This window comes from Magnolia sinica, chromosome 2 (assembly GCF_029962835.1).
Source record: "Magnolia sinica isolate HGM2019 chromosome 2, MsV1, whole genome shotgun sequence".
In the NCBI taxonomy this organism is placed as follows: Eukaryota; Viridiplantae; Streptophyta; class Magnoliopsida; order Magnoliales; family Magnoliaceae; genus Magnolia; species Magnolia sinica.
Window position 1 is genome coordinate 14,838,247 of NC_080574.1, and position 16,580 is coordinate 14,854,826.

Here is a 16,580-nt window from a genome sequence, read left to right on the forward strand (position 1 = left end):
TGTTAGCATGACCATGAGTTGTAACATGCATGCTTTACTTTGGGCTACAGGCTGTGTTATTCTTTTCGCTTACTAGCATAGAGCCATCTCAGGCCTGTTGTAGAATTATTCTGCAAGAATCCTTTCGCTCACCCATATTGAACGTAACTTCACTGCAATGTAACCACAAATGTGTTGTTTTTATAAGAGATGTTTGTTTCTTGCAGGGGCCAAGGAGCAGCAATAGCTCTTCATCAAATCCGGAATCCAAAACTAAAGACAAGTGTGCTGTAATGTAAAGAAAGCATTTGTATATGATGTATTTCCCTCCCAGTTTTGGCCAATTTGTTGTAATACATGATAAGAACATCACCTAAGCAATCATCATTTGTGTGAATTTCCAATCAGCTTTTTTTTTTTTTGTTATGTAAATAAAATAAAAATTATCTAAAGCAATAGCCTTGTTAAAGGACTTTCATTTCGAGATAAGCCAAACATCACCATATGTTCATCATACAACCTCATCATCCAACTGGGTTGGGAAGGGTCTTCTCATCTGAATGGTTTTCGAGATATGCCCTTCAAAAGTGGGGGCCCATAGTATCAATGGTCTGGATCGCTGAAGCACAGTTCTGTTGACACAAACTGCAAACTGGAGGATACCATCCATGTACATGGTCTGCAGATATCAAAACACCAATATCAGAGGCTATCAAGAAATGTGTGTATTAGAAGTAGCAATTGCCTCATGTTGTCAGGCAAAATAGACATGTCCCAAACCTGTTGACAAAGGCGGTTGAACGATGACCTGTCAGCCTTGAATAGCAGTGCCTTTGTTATTGTAAACTTGCATTGAATGATCTCAGATCTGCACAAAAACAAAAAGTACTTGAAATTGGTAAAAAATAGAAGAGAACAAAAATGCAACCCATGAGCAAGTCAGCACATTGAACGACATGATAGGCACGTACTTATGCTGCAATTCATTTCTAGCCTCAATTAGGCAATTTGCAAACTGGCCAACCTGCACAATGAGAAGCTCTCCACAAGCCTTGCAGGGATGCCTGCCTCACCAGACCTTTTCAATGCTACCAGCTGCATCTTACAAACCCATGAGAGGTTTCCCATACATCACTACCACCACCACCATCATCCACACCATTCATATCAAATGAAAGATGGAGCTTACATGCTTGGAGGGAAGACTAGCTGTAGCTCTTTTGATAGGAGCTGCAGCCAGATCAGCTACAGCAAGGAGAATGGTCTACAATATGGTGGAGGTGAACAGATGGGGGTGAATAACAGCTATTTCTACAGCTGTGGTTGGCAAGAAAAATGGTGGAGGTGAACATAACAACATTTGATTGGATGACATGCCACTATTAAAAATAGAACTCATCTAAAGCATGTTCATAAGGAAAGTATATTAAATGGACTGGCTAGATGGTGTCGGGGCTATTGTGATGTATGTGTTTTCTGCGTACACGCATTCATTCATCCGGCTCATTTTAGGGGATGCTAAAAAAATAAAGCAGATGAAGAGGTTAAGTGAACTATGCCACAAGAAAATATGGTGGTTGAATACCCACTATTAAAAACTTCTTAAGAGCCCCAAAAGTTTTGGATCAAGGTAGTATCTGTGTTTTTCCTCCCACGGTGACCTTATCAACAGGTTTGATGGCAAATAAACATTACAATGGTCCTCCTACGATTTCAATGGTGAGTGTCATTATTCTGTTATTTTTTTAGTATGGTCCACTTTAGCTTTGGATTTACTTTATTTTTAGACACATGCTTTAAAATAAGTTAGCAAATAGACAAATGTCATGCATATAAAACAAACACATCATGGTGGGCCCACAACACCCATCACTATCTAGCTGGGTGATGTTGGGGTCACTCCCCCCAATCTCCTTCCGTTTCACCCTATCGACTAGGCCCATTTTTATTAAGGTCAGTGGTGTAATCAAATGCCGCCACGTTGTGGCTGGACAGACATGGATAAAAGCAGCGGCTGTAATTCTTATACCTCAACATAAAGGTTACCTTGTACGAGAATCAAGCTGATTTATTTGATAGGTGGGCCATACCAATAAAATCAATGCATGACCAGGGATCTATGCCAACGTACAGATCTTGCCACCCAGTGTCCAGTGAATCTGCCTGCCTTTCTCACCAAGTAATCTTCAGTGCGACAGCCACCTTTTGCACGGGTTCGGACGTCCTGCACATGCAATCTTTTGGGAAAAACTGTTGGATGGTCATGTTTCGGTGACATGCAATCACATACAACCACAGTATTCTAACCTTTCCACACTGCACCATTTTTCTTGCCATACCCCACTCTTTTAATTCTACTTTTCTAACTGAACCCAATGACAGAATAAAAAAATGCAAGAAAACAAGGAACCAGTGGAATAAATTTCCTATTGATACTGGATACACTACAAGCAAATTTTTGGTCATAATTTGAAGTATGAATACTTTTTTTCAGTAACTAGAAAAACAAGGCCATCAAAAAGAAATCTGAAAAAAAACAAAAAAACAAAAATTAAAGAAAACTTGGTGATAATCAGCATACTTAGAACCTGCTAAGCAGGTTGTTGTCATGGGTTTGAGCACCCATTATGGTGAAATTCCACTGTGTGGTGTGAGTGCGTGTGTAAAAAAATAAAAAATAAAAGTACAATTGACCATTTTCTCCGATTTAATAAAGTGAACTCATGAATTTGCTGCTGTAAAAAAGAAATCTCAACTTGTAAATGTAGTGCTCTACAAAAGTAGGCTGCATCTGGCAGTGCCAACTAATTCAATTGCATTAATTACTCAGGGAAGTGGAAACAACCAAACTAATTCAATTGGGTGAGCATTTGCAATTCCACTTGGTTTCATAAAGGAAGTTCCAAATGAATCCTTATGAAATCAGTGTGCTTAATCGAATTGATAGAAATCTGAACTAAGCCAAATACTTAGAAAAAGGTCGTTTATTGATTGGATGAGTGTTTATCAGTTGTGTATCTAAATGCAGTCTCAGTAGAATCAGTATTCTAAACTAAATTGATAGTGAACTAAACTCAGAAATTTAGTTACAATTCTATTGTTTATTGATTGTGTTTGTAATTCAGGTTGGTTGAATAACCTAACCTCTGATTCGTGGCCACTTGTTAGTTTAAACATCCAATAATTGTGTGATCATCAAATAACCAGAATAAGATTTTGAGCCTTCAATTTCGAGATTTGAGGGCAAGTGGCCTGATTTAGGAAAATTTTGGGAAATTTGAAATTTTCCAAAATTTCTACCTAATTACTTGCAATCTTACTCTCCAAACATGAATTGAAACATGGATGAGGCCTGATCTATTGATTTATGATGTTTTTGTGAAATTTCAGGAAAAAATTTATATATATACATTCTTCAGGATTGCAAATTCTTCATGATTGCAAATTTATGGTTATGAGAAAACATGCAGCCACTCCACATTCAGAAAAAAAAAAAAAAACCTGCATACAAATTATTCTTGTTGATGTTAATGGAACTTGGAACCCCGGCCCATGACTGTGGAGAGTTCCGTTTGTCACAAAAGCTTGACCGCATTATTGCGGAATCACCAAAACATGTGTATTTTCATTGTCCAAACACTAGAAATATATCAAACACATGATCCAGAGCATCTCAATCTGGAAAAAAAAAAAACCAAAATACAGGGGCCTTACCTGTAAGGCTCAATCCGAGGCTGCACAGCGTGGTGGTAGGGGTCTTACCTGTAATCTGAGGCTGCACGGTGTGGTGGTAGGGAATGAGGGAGAGAGAGGTGGAGGCGGTCGCGGCTGGCGGTACCGATTGAGGGAGAGGAGGGAGAGAGAGGTGGAGGCGGACGCGGCTTGTGGTACCGATTGAGGGGGAGAGAGAGAGAGAGAGAGAGAGAGAGAGAGAGAGAGAGAGAGAGAGAGAGAGAGAGAGAGAGAGAGAGAGAGAGATTGATGTTTAAACTAACAAGTGGCCACGAATCAGAGGTGGAGGCGAACGTTGCTGGTGGTGGAGAGAGAGGGCTGCACGCGGTCGTCGCTCATGGCAGGGATTGAGGGAGAGATGGGGCTGGTACTGAGGGCGACGGAGAGAAGGTTGCAGGGTTTGGGATTCAATGTAACCGGAACGACCGGTCTGTCACAGGGAAATTCCGCCTTGACGCCCACCGTTGATTTCAAACTTCTCCATCCGACGGCTAGCAAGTTGACAGCGCTCGACCTTACGGAGTGCTATGGTAAGGTCGAGCGTATAGTACCTTTTCCCATATATATATATATATATATATTTTTTTTTTTTTTATGGGCACCCACCATTCAAGGTTTTCGTAGGCCCATCATACAAAAGGTTTTGACCATTGAAAATGACCCTGATCTGATGGTAAAGTGCTGGACTATCCTATTGCAGTACATCTGGGTTCCATACTAGCAAACTCTAGTAAATCCTTGGAAAAAAAAAAATAAATAAATAAAAAACAACCAGGGAATACTGGCCGTTGCCTGCCTTTAGTTAGGTTCTATCAGGTAACCGGGCGGTTGATAAGATCCGGGTTCATATTTCAAATTACGTATCTGAATATAGTCTTCGGATCCTTTTCAGATTAACGGAATCTGAAATATGCCCACTTTGACTCAGTCAAAGTGTCAAAGTGGGCATAGGTGCGCCGACGTGGAGCACATTTAAGGGGTAGCGGATTGCCAACTATGGGAGCGGATTAGGCGTTACCTTGACCGTGTGGGGCCCACCTTTATTAATGTGTTGTATATCCACACCGTCCACTCGTTTTTTCAGCTCATTTTAGAAATTAGACCAAACTTTAAGCAAATCCAAATCTCTAGTGGACCGAAAAAGTGGTGAATGACAGTTACAAGTTTTTTGTAAGCTGCAAATTTTTTTAATCAAGTTGATATTTTTGTATTTTCTTCGTCCAAGTCTATTTAACTTTATCAACGGATTAGATGCTAAATAAACATTACAAATCTGCTTACAGTGAGTCTTAGGAAGTCTTTAATGGTGGGTGTTTAATCACCACTGTTTCCTGTGGTGTAGGCTACCTGAGAAATTGATCTCTTAAAATTTTCAGTCCACATTCTAAAATGGGCTGGAGAAGAGGATGGACGGCGTGGATATACAACATATCATCAAGGTGGACCCTTAGGAAGTTTGTAACGGTGGGTGATCAATCACCACTGTTTCCTGTGGTGTGGCCCACCTGAGAAATTGATCTCTTAAAAATTTCAGACCACATTCTTAAACGGGCTGGAGAAATGGATGGATGGCATGTATATACAACATACCATCAATGTACAAAATAACGTTAGAATGTTTTCCGGTACTTTAATTTAATAATATTAGAATCATGGAGTTATATTAAAATTCTCAGAGTCTTAGTGAACAAAAATGGACAACAGTAGCCACTCAACTTGTAAAATTCATAATTATAAAGTTATAATTCTGATTGAGGTGATTCAAAATTTGGATTGAAGATAAACAAATCTAAGTTTAAATAAAAATAATAGAAAATCTACTTTGAGATTATGCACGTAATGCAGATGGGTGCATTTTTACACTCCATCTGCTTTTTGGAGAGGGGGGACTGTATGGTGCTTATCAGCGGCATCCAATCTTCAGGTGGGCCACATTACAAGGAACAACAGGATGGGACGACAATTGTAGGTTTCAATGTCTTGGGCACCGTGGTGTATGCTTTTTTATTTTTTTATTTATTTTTATTTTTATTATTATAAATCAAATACGTTTGAATCACGTACAAAGATGGGAGGGTGGGAGAAACCAAAGGGATCAATGGGTGACACTGGGGGAGGATAACACCTACCATAGAAACTTCTAGATAAAACGTGGGGTGATGTTTTATTCCATCCATAACCCATTTATTAGATGAAACCCACTGGGATGAATGGACACAGAAGCTTAGAACATTCCAAAACTTAGGTGGCCATAAACCACCAAAATATGAAGGTTTTAGGTGTCACAGTACATTAATTGCACCCTCCATGAGTAGGCCCCATACAGCTTTGACGTACGGTACTTACGGTGCATTTCAAATGCATGTGTTATCACATTTCATATCTATGTGAAACGAAAGGGGAGAAAATATTCCCGTTTTTCACTCAGTTACAACAATTGAAGTGGTCAAAAGGTCGGACGAGCGCGTAGTACATAAAAAGGTTCGGATGCAATTGTAGCCGTTCATTTTAGGTTAGTATCCGTCTTATGGGCCCACTGGGAACCGATCACGAGACTCAAGAATAAAGGAACGAAAGGGTTTGGTGAAGAGAAATTGTACATCCTCCGTTGAGGCCATGTACTATGTACACTCAGGTTCTGTAGGGAGCCGTTGTTAAGTGATCCATACCGTTGGTCTGTCGGGCCCACCATGGAGGGACCACACCCCAACATTTGGATCCACCGTTCATAAATGGAATTGTTAAGATCTTCAATCAGAAAGACTTTTATGGCAATGTCCCCCATGGTGTGGCCCACGTGATCAGATGGAACCATGGGTCCCACTTGTACAATTGAGCGACTTTAGGTCAAGGATCTCATATAATGTGATTTTCGGTTTCTGACAAGTACGTCCCATGATTCATTGATCCTGACCGTTGGTCTATAGGCCCTAACCGTTGATGGACCATGCTCCTGAAACCTCCATGAAGGGTAACGTGGTTACATTACATCTTTATAATCCAAATCTGTGCATAGGTGGAACTTGAAAGATCATATACTTGGGGTTCCCGTCCTTGCCTCAGTGGCAAACTCTGAGGAGTTTTAACACAAGGTCTTGGGTTCGAAACCCATAGGTGGTGAAATCCCACTGACGGTGTGCGTGTGTAAAAAGATAAAAAAATAAGAAGAGAAAGATCATTGTTCAACTCGGGTTGAACCATGACACTTTGATATTGAATCCCTACTTAGAGTAAAAAACAATCAAAACCATCCAATAGCTGACAAAATCAATATAATTTTCTTACTCGAAGCAAGCTTTGTATTAATTTTTTTTTTTTTTTTTTTTTTTTATTATTATTATTATTTTTAAAGACTGGACAGGGTCATTTGACTGAATGCATTAACTGTTGCAAAAATATTGATTTTAATGAAAATATTTTAATAATAAAATATAATATAATATAAAAAATTGTTTTGAAAAAACATTTTTCTACGGGTCTTTTGGAATAGTCCCACATGGAAAAGAGAAGAGAAAAACCTGTGGTTTATATGAAGGAAGTGGAGTATTATAATATTTACTTATCTAGTCCGTGGACTATGGACCTTGCGTGTTCCAGTGCTACGCACTGGAACACCCGGGTGCGCGCTCGGGCTCGGGCTCGGGCTTGGTGCGAGGGCGTGGGCATGTGAGGCAGTGTGGCTGTAGAGGCGCTAGTGGCGCACTTCGCACGTCCGCATCGTGTCGCAGAGGGTCGCTCCTTCGCGACCTTGAGCGAACCGGAGCGAGACGCGTGCGAATTGCGGTGCGACTAAGTGGCTATGGCGGGTGGCTGGTTAATAGAGAGACTAAAAGACTGAGAGAGAAATCTCTCAGTATAAATAGAGGGACTGAAAAGAGTTGTTGCAGCAAAAACTGTAACAGCTGAGCCATTAGTACAGGGTCCAGCTGTAACTGCTGCATGGCTAGCCCAACAGCTAGAAAACGGCTAGCTGTTGTCTCACAACAGTCAGTATGCAGCAGCTTGATGGTCCATGCACAACAGTCAAAAAATGGTCAAAAAACAGCTAGTTTTCCAACAGCTAGAAATGACTTAATGGAATTTAAGTCTCTGGACCATAACCCCCTAGCCATCCTAGTCTATAAAAGGAGGACCTGGATGGGTTTCCAATCCATCTCAACTCACTCTAGCAAACCCATATGAACTGAGATAGCCAGCCCCTCTCCACTCAAATATTCTAGTGTTTTCCAGCAACATAGCAAGGCTTAAACCTTAGCTTGAAGAACAGACCCCAGTAGCTGAAGATTTGAACTGACCAGTGCAAAAGTTTTTCTCTTCTTTTCTTATTCTTTTAGGATTTTTTCCTTTATATTGTAATATTGCCAGAAAGCGTGTAATTGAGTTCCATTTGGTGGGCCTTCGTGTTTGCTGAATGCAAACTCACACCAGGCTCGTCGTATCCTAGAAGCTATTTGCCTGTAACCTAATAGCATACTCAATTCACTTGAGTAGGGGCAAATAACGCTTTAAGGACAGCGTTTCAGACGTGCTTCAGCCTGTCCTGATTTCTGATTATTTTGCACTTTTCGGTTTCCATATTATACAGAAATACATTAATCTGTATAATTTCCAACAATCTTAAAGCGTTATTATACTGATGGAAGCCGACAGTGTTTCATCCATCAAGTTGATGAATCAGGACTTGATACGTCTTGATCGGTTCGATGGAACCAATTTTACAAGATGGCAAGACAAGCTGAAATTTCTCCTGACGGCACTGAAGATCTATTACATATTAGATCCAAATTTGCAAGCACTACCTGAAGCATCTGACAACGACACACCTGAACAAGTAGCTGCCCGCATCAAAAGAGCCGAAGATGAACTCTTGTGTCGAGGACACATTCTGAACGCTCTCTCCGACCGCCTGTACGATCTGTACCAACAGACGTCATCAGCTAAGGAGATCTGGGCCGCTCTGGAATTCAAATACAAGGCTGAAGAAGAAGGTACCAACAAGTTTCTCATTGCCAGGTATTTTGACTTCAGCATGGTAGATAATAAACCGCTGCTGCCCCAAATCCAAGAATTGCAGCTAATAGTAAACAAAATCAAAGCGATAAAAATCGATCTTCCTGAATCATTCTAAGTTGGGGCTATAATCGCCATATTGCCACCGATGTGGAAAGACTATAAAAAGAAGTTGCTGCATAAAACCGAGGACTATACACTAGAACAAATCCAGAAACACCTCAGGATTGAGGAAGAATCTCGTAACCGCGATAGAAAAAATGATAACGGGAATACCTCGTCCAAGGTACATGCTGTAGAAAACACTAATAACAAACATCCCGAAAAGGACGATTCCCTGAAACCTAATAAAGGAAAATTCAAGAAGAACACTCAAAAGAAGAACGGAAAGTTCAAGGGCCCATGCCATGTCTGTAGAAAAATCGGGCACTATGCTCGAGTATACCGCTATCGCAAATCTAAAAAAGAGGCAAGTGCAGTAGAAGAAAGCGATATTGTGGCTATGATCACTGAGGTGAATACCATTTAAGGCAAAGTTCGGTGGTATGATACTGCCGCTACTGTACATGTGTGCTATGACAAATCAGTCTTCAAAACTTATGAGGAATTGACCGATGGTCAAGAAGTCCAAATGTGTAATGAAGTCCGATCGAAGGTTGTCGGTAAAGGAACTGTCGAACTGATATTCACCTCTGAAAAGAAAGTGATTCTAACTAATGTACTGCACGTCCCAGACATGAGGTGAAACTTAGTTTCTGGGGATCTTCTGAGAAAATCAGGCATACGGGTGGTGTATGAGTCAGGTAAACTGATTCTGTCCAAAAATGAGAATTTTGTCGGAAATGGATATGCTTGTAACGGAATGGTTAAGTTTTCTCTGAATGAAAGTAGCACTTCTGCGTATATGGTTGAATCCGCTGGACTGTGGCATGATAGACTAGCCCATATAGGGTATAGTACGTTGAAGTTCATGGCTAAAAATGGTTTAATCTCATATACAAACAATGAAATCGAAAAATGTGAAGTGTGCATAAGATCCAAAATGACAAAGAAACCTTTTCCAAGTGTTGAAAGATCGTCTCAAGTATTGGATCTTGTGCACAGTGACATCTGTGAGTTAAACGACATTCTTACTCGTGGAGGTAAACAGTACTTCATAACCTTTATAGATGATTGCTCTAGGTATGTGTATGTGTACTTATTAAAAAGTAAAGATGAAGCATTAAGCATGTTTAAAATATATAAAGCAGAAGTGGAGAATCAACTGAATAAGAAAATAAAAATTCTTCGTAGCGATAGAGGAGGAGAATACTTCTCCAATGAATTCGATAACTTCTGTGAAGAACATGAACTGATATATCAATGTATAGCGCCATATACACCTCAACAAAATGGAATAGCTGAAAGGAAGAATAGAACATTAGTAGAAATGGTCAACTCAATGCTGAAAAAAACAAAGTTGCCACTAAGTCTATGGGAAGAGGCACTGCTTGCAGCATGCCATATAATAAATAGAATTCCATCTAAAAAATATAAAATATCTCCATATGAAACATGAAGAGATAGAAAACCTAACCTAGGATATCTAAGAGTATGGGGGTGTCTTGCATATTGCAGAACCCCTGATCCAAAAAAAACTAAGTTAGGACTAAGAGCTATTAAGTGCGCCTTCGTAGGGTATGCACAAAATAGTAAAGCTTATAGACTTCTAGACATAGAGTCTAATACAATAATAGAATCAAGAGATGTTGAGTTCTTTGAGAACTCACTATCCTTGGAGTCAAAGGATAATGATATCCAAACTCATAATAGAGAACCAGATAGCACAGCTCCACAGATAGTGAAAGCTCCTATTGAGCCTCGTAGGAGTCAAAGAATAAGAATAGAGAAGAGTCTTGGAGATGACTATATATACTCACAACGTGTCATTTTCCATCTTGTAGAAGGAGATAGAAAATGTTATAAGAAAAATACCTATAATAATGACTATAGAAGATGATCCTAAAACATATAAAGAGGCCATATCCTCTAGAAACTTAGCTTTCTGGAAAGAAGCTATAAATGATGAAATGGAATCCATACTATCAAATTAAAATTGAGAACTAGTTAACTTACCTCCAGGTTCTAGACCCATAGATTGTAAATGGGTATTTAGAAAGAAATATCACACAGATGGGACTATCCAAACCTTTAAAGCTCGACTAGTAACTAAGGGTTTTAGATAAAAAGAAGGGATAGATTACTTTAACACCTACTCTCCTGTAGCTAGGATAACATCCATTAGGATATTATTTGCGCTAGCTTCAATACATCTTCTTCACATCCACCAAATGGATGTAAAGACTGCATTCCTGTATGATGACCTTAACGAGGAGGTATACATGGAACAACCTGAAGGATTCGTTCTACTAGGAAATGAAAACAAAGTATGTAGATTAGTCAAATCATTGTATGGATTAAAACAAGCACCAAAATAGTGGCATGAGAAGTTTGATTCCAAAATACTTTCTCATGGTTTCATGCATAATGTAGCTGACAAATGCATATATTCTAAAGTAGATGGTAGTTACATCGTTATTATTTGTCTGTATGTTGATGACATGTTAATAATAAGTAATAAAATGGAAGGTGTAACTGAAACAAAAAGATTTCTATCTTCCGTATTTAAAATGAAGGATCTTGGACAAGTTGATACCATTCTTGGTATTAAAGTTAAAAAACATTATGGGGGTTATGCTTTGTGTCAATCTCATTATATTGAGAAGATACTAAACAAGTTTAACCATCTAAATATAAAAGAAGCAAATACCCCATTTGATCCAAGTATCAAGTTAAAAGAAAATACTGGAAGAATAGTTGCACAATTAGAATATGCGAGTGCTATAGGGAGTCTTATGTATGCTATGCAATGCACTAGACCTGATATCGCATATGCTGTGAGTAAACTTAGTAGGTTTACTAGTAACCCCAGTACTGAACACTGGAATGCAATAAGTAGAGTCCTTGGTTACTTAAAAGCAACCAAAGACTTAGGACTATTCTATTCAGAGTTTCCAGCCGTATTGGAAGGATATACCGATGCGAGCTGGATATCGAGTGCAAGGGACAACAAATTTACTACAGGATGGGTATTCACCCTACGAGGTGCAGCTGTATCTTGGGGATCTAAGAAGCAGACTTACATAATGCACTCGACTATGAAGTCTGAATTCATAGCCCTGACTGTAACAAGAAAAGAGACTGAGTGGCTATGGGATCTCTTATTAGAAATTCCTTTCTATGTAAAGCCTATATCGGCTGTGTCACTACATTGTGATAGTGAAGCCACATTAGCTAGAGCCTATAGCGGGACTTATAATGGTAAGTCTAGACATATTAGTCTTTGACATGATTATGTCAGACAATTGATTCGAGATGGAATCATTGCTAATTCGAGATGGAATTATTGCTATTTCTTATGTGATCCTTTCACTAAACCTCTACCGAGAGAGGTAGTAAATGCTACATCTAGAGGGATGGGGTTGAAACTCTTCAACCAAAGTTCCACCAGTGATGGTAACCCAACCTAAAGTCAGAAAATCTCTGATTTTATGTTTAATGGGTAAGAACAAGTTACTGATATGTGGAAAGTTTTTCAGCACTAAAATTATAAAACTTCATCCATAATAGATAAGTGCTGAGCGTTACGATAAATAGTTGAGTCTTAGAACTCTTAATGAAATCCAGTCTATAAGGATAAGTATCTTATAGTAACGGAGATACTAGAAGGATTTCACCTATATGAACGTAGAGATGGTGCCGTCTCTCATGAGAGTTAGGAGTTTTTCTCTCGAGATCGTTCATGAATTAGGATAAGCACATGGTCATTAATTGTGCTCAGCAAGATTGTGGAAATCTAACAAACACATAGCGAATATGTGTGTGGTATTTCCAATTCTGTTATCTAGGAATAACTGGTTCAAAGCTGCGGCTACCAGTCATTTCGACAGAGTTTTGAAATACTTACACTAAGGAAAGATTAAAATCGAAAGATATCTTTCTTTATGCATATAAGCAAATTATTCTGGCAGTATTGTTTAACCGAGAAAATATTTGAATAAAAAATCAAGTGGGGGATTGTTACAAAAATATTGATTTTAATGAAAATATTTTAATAATAAAATATAATATAATATAAAAAGTTGTTTTGAAAAAACACTTTTCTACGGATTTTTTAGAATAGTCCCACATGAAAAAGAGAAGAGAAAAACCTGTGGTTTATATGAAGGAAGTGGAGTATTATAATATTTACTTACCTAGTCCGTGGACTATGGACCTTGCATGTTCCAGTGCGTAGCACTGGAACACCCGCGTGCGCGCTCGCGCTCGGTCTCGGGCACGGGCTCGGTCTCGGACTCAGTCTCGGTCTCGATCACGAGCTCGGGCTCGGTGCGAGGGCGTGGGTATGTGAGGCAGTGTGGCTGTAGAGGTGCTAGTGGCGCACTTTGCACTTCGCACGTCCGCATCGTGTCGCAGAGGGTCGCTCCTTCGCGACCTTGAGCGAACCGGAGCGAGACGTGTGCGAGTCGCGGTGCGACTAAGTGACTATGGCGGGTGGCTGGTTAGTAGAGAGACTAAAGGACTGAGAGAGAAATCTCTCAGTATAAGTAGAGGGACTGAAAAGAGTTGTTGCAGCAGAAACTGTAACAACTAAGCCATTAGTGTAGGGTCCAGATGTAACTGCTGCATGGCTAGCCCAACAGCTAGAAAACGGCTAGCTGTTGTCTCACAATAGTCAGCATGTAGCAGCTTGATGGTCCATGCACAACAGTAAAAAAATGGCCATAAAACGGCTAGTTTTCCAATAGCTAGAAATGGCTTAATGGAATTTAAGTCTCTGGACCATAACCCCCTAGCCATCCTAGCCTATAAAAGGAGGACCTGGATGGGTTTCCAATCCATCTCAACTCATTCCAGCAAACCCATACGAACTGAGACAGCCAGCCCCTCTCCACTCAAATATTCTAGTGTTTTCCAGTAACATAGCAAGGCTTAAACCTTAGCTTGAAGAACAGACCAGTGATGTGGTCTAGAACGGTTCAACTGATCCAGTAGCTGAAGATTTGAACTGACCAGTGCAGAAGTTTTTCTCTTCTTTTCTTATTCTTTTGGGATTTTTTCCTTTATATTGTAATACTGCCAGAAAACGTGTAATTGAGTTTCATTTGGTGGGCCTTCGTGTTTGCTGAACGCAGACCCACACCAGGCTCGTCGTATCCTAGAAGCTATTTGCCTGTAACCTAATAACATACTCAATTCACTTGAGTAAGGGCAAATAACGCTTTAAAGATAGCGTTTCAGACGTGCTTCAGCCTGTCCTGATTTCTGATTATTTTGCACTTTTCGGTTTCCATATTATACAGAAATACATTAATCTGTATAGTTTCCAACATTAACTTGTATAAATGGGTGGGTTGGGTCGGGTAGTGAAACCGAGCTTCACTCATTTACTAAAATGGGCCTTACTTCATGGCTGGAATCCTACACGTTAGTATGGCCGTAACCTGATTAAGAATTGGAGAAGGGTAGGCCTTGAGGGCCCATTTCCACTCCTAATTAAAGAGAACTTTGATACTCTTAACAGAGTGTGTGATGTATGATACGTAGTCAAATAAAACTACTTAAAAATTGTGCAAGTCATGCAAGTAGGTTAAATTAAACTGTCCATAAGTATCATGACCGTTCATCAACAAACAAGCTTCCACTGATAAAACTGGATGGGCTATTCAGCCAATATGATCTTGGTACTTTGACATAGCGACACTAAGGGAGCGTTTGGGTCATCAGTTATTTTAGATAAGCTACTTATGCCATAAATAGCTTAATTTGATTTTTTAGTTAATCAAAACATACTTATCATTTAAAAAGTAGAACAACATATTTAGTTTCCAATATCATGAGTAATTATTCATACTCTCTTTGGCCCCCTCACATCTACCTACTATCATGGGGGGCCAACCTTTGATGTGGATCATTTATTATGTGGGCCCCGCCTTTGATGTGATTGTCCATCATATAGGGCCCACCTTGGTTGTGGGCCATTTATCATTAGGGCTGACCTTTAATTTGCACCATCCATTAGGTAGGGCCCACTTTTGATGTTAGTCATCCATAATGTGTGGCCCACCATCAATGTTATTGTCCATCATGTGGGGCCCATCTTCAATATCCACTGCCCATCATATGGAGCCCACCTTTGATGTGGCCCGTCCATCATGTGGGCCCACCTTTGATGTGGCCCGTCCATCATGTGGGACCTGCCTTGGATATAGGCCACTCATCATTAGGCCGACCATTGATGTGGATTGTCCATCTTGTGGGGCTCACCTTGATGTGGATCATCTATCACGTTGGGCCCACCATTATTAATTGTCCATCATGTGGAGCCCACCTTTGATGCGGGTTGCCCATCATGTGGGCCTCACCTTGAATGCGGGTTGCCCATCATGCGAGGCTCCTCTTGGATGTGGGCTATACATCATTAGGGGTGGACCTTTGATGTGCATCATTTATCGAGTGGAGCCACCTTGATATAGGCCATCATCATGGTGGGGCCCACTAGATCATCTATCCATTTATTAGATGATTTTCCAATCTAATAGATTTAGAAGGGGTTTATGACTACAAAAAGTGTATTCCCCTAAGTTGACGCATCACCGATGACAATAAAGCAAATAAGTTACTTCTGTAAGTTAAAAAGTCAAAAATAAATAAATAAGAACTCGTAAAAATTAGTTACACAAAATAACTTATTTAAGAAAAGTAACTTATTAACTTAAATTAAAAGAGTTACTTATTTGATAGTATTCAAACGGGCCTTAAAGTTCAACAATTTACTAAGATTAATTTGAATTAATGCATGCTTCGTGTACAATTTATGAGTGCCTGCATATCAAACGGATAGATGGCCAAATAGGCTCCTAATTGCCATCTGTTCAATTGGATAATCAATCTGTTAATCCGAAGTGTCCATTAAGTCCACAGCACATTTCATGGGCTAGGATACCAAAATGGCACTGATCTGAGGATTCAATTTATGTTTGATTTGGCATATTTTCCGTAGCCATGGAGGGGATTGTTACATTTGCCTAATCAAAGTTCCAAGAACAATCCACAGTAGGTTCTAACAAATACATGAATTAAATTGTTGATTTGACTTATTGTGTGTAAATGATCTTAGCTGTCCATGTTAAGGGACATTGATAAATGGTCAATATATGTTAGGTTGGGGTTATATTTGTGTGGTAGCAAGTGAAATAAGGGCTGAACCTAATGAATGGTCTAGATCAATGGATTAGATTAAGCGTAAAATGCAATTAAGAGCACTATAAGTTATAATTCTCTGAGAGCTCCGGGACATTTCTCTTTTATTTTTGAGGACTCAGTCCAACCAGTTGGACTTCACCCTGTGGATGAGTTTCAGCTATTCATGTGTATGCTCATACAATCCATCCAATAGGTTGGATTATCTGCTGGGTGGACGTATAACTTGTGGTCCAACCAGCTGGAATTGAAAACTTCTCATTTATTAATATTTATTAAAAAATTAAGTATTTCACATGGCGCTCACTAATTACACCCGCGCATGGAAACCCAGTCCTTGCCAATGTAGGCACGAGTGCTAGTACATGACTCGTGATCTGAGCTGTTCATCAGGTGGGCTGCTTCGTTTAGAAGCTTTCATACATTCCCATTTGAGTGCATTTTGTGATTTTGTAAATCTTCGTACCTCACCGGTGCATAATTTTAGGACAATCCAAACCATCCAGATTACTGAATTAATTGTGGATGGAGCATAAACCAAAAATTACATTGATAAG

General features: G+C 39.6%; 1 long non-coding RNA gene across 1 annotated transcript; it reads right to left on the reverse strand.

Moving 5' to 3' along the window:
* Positions 1-485: 485 nt before the first annotated feature.
* Positions 486-3,888, reverse strand: LOC131226731 (uncharacterized). Its single transcript, XR_009161994.1, has 3 exons — positions 3,694-3,888; positions 760-847; positions 486-658 (listed from the first exon to the last, which is right to left on the reverse strand). It is a non-coding gene; the product is annotated as an uncharacterized LOC131226731 (long non-coding RNA).
* Between the last annotated feature and the right edge of the window lie 12,692 nt (positions 3,889-16,580).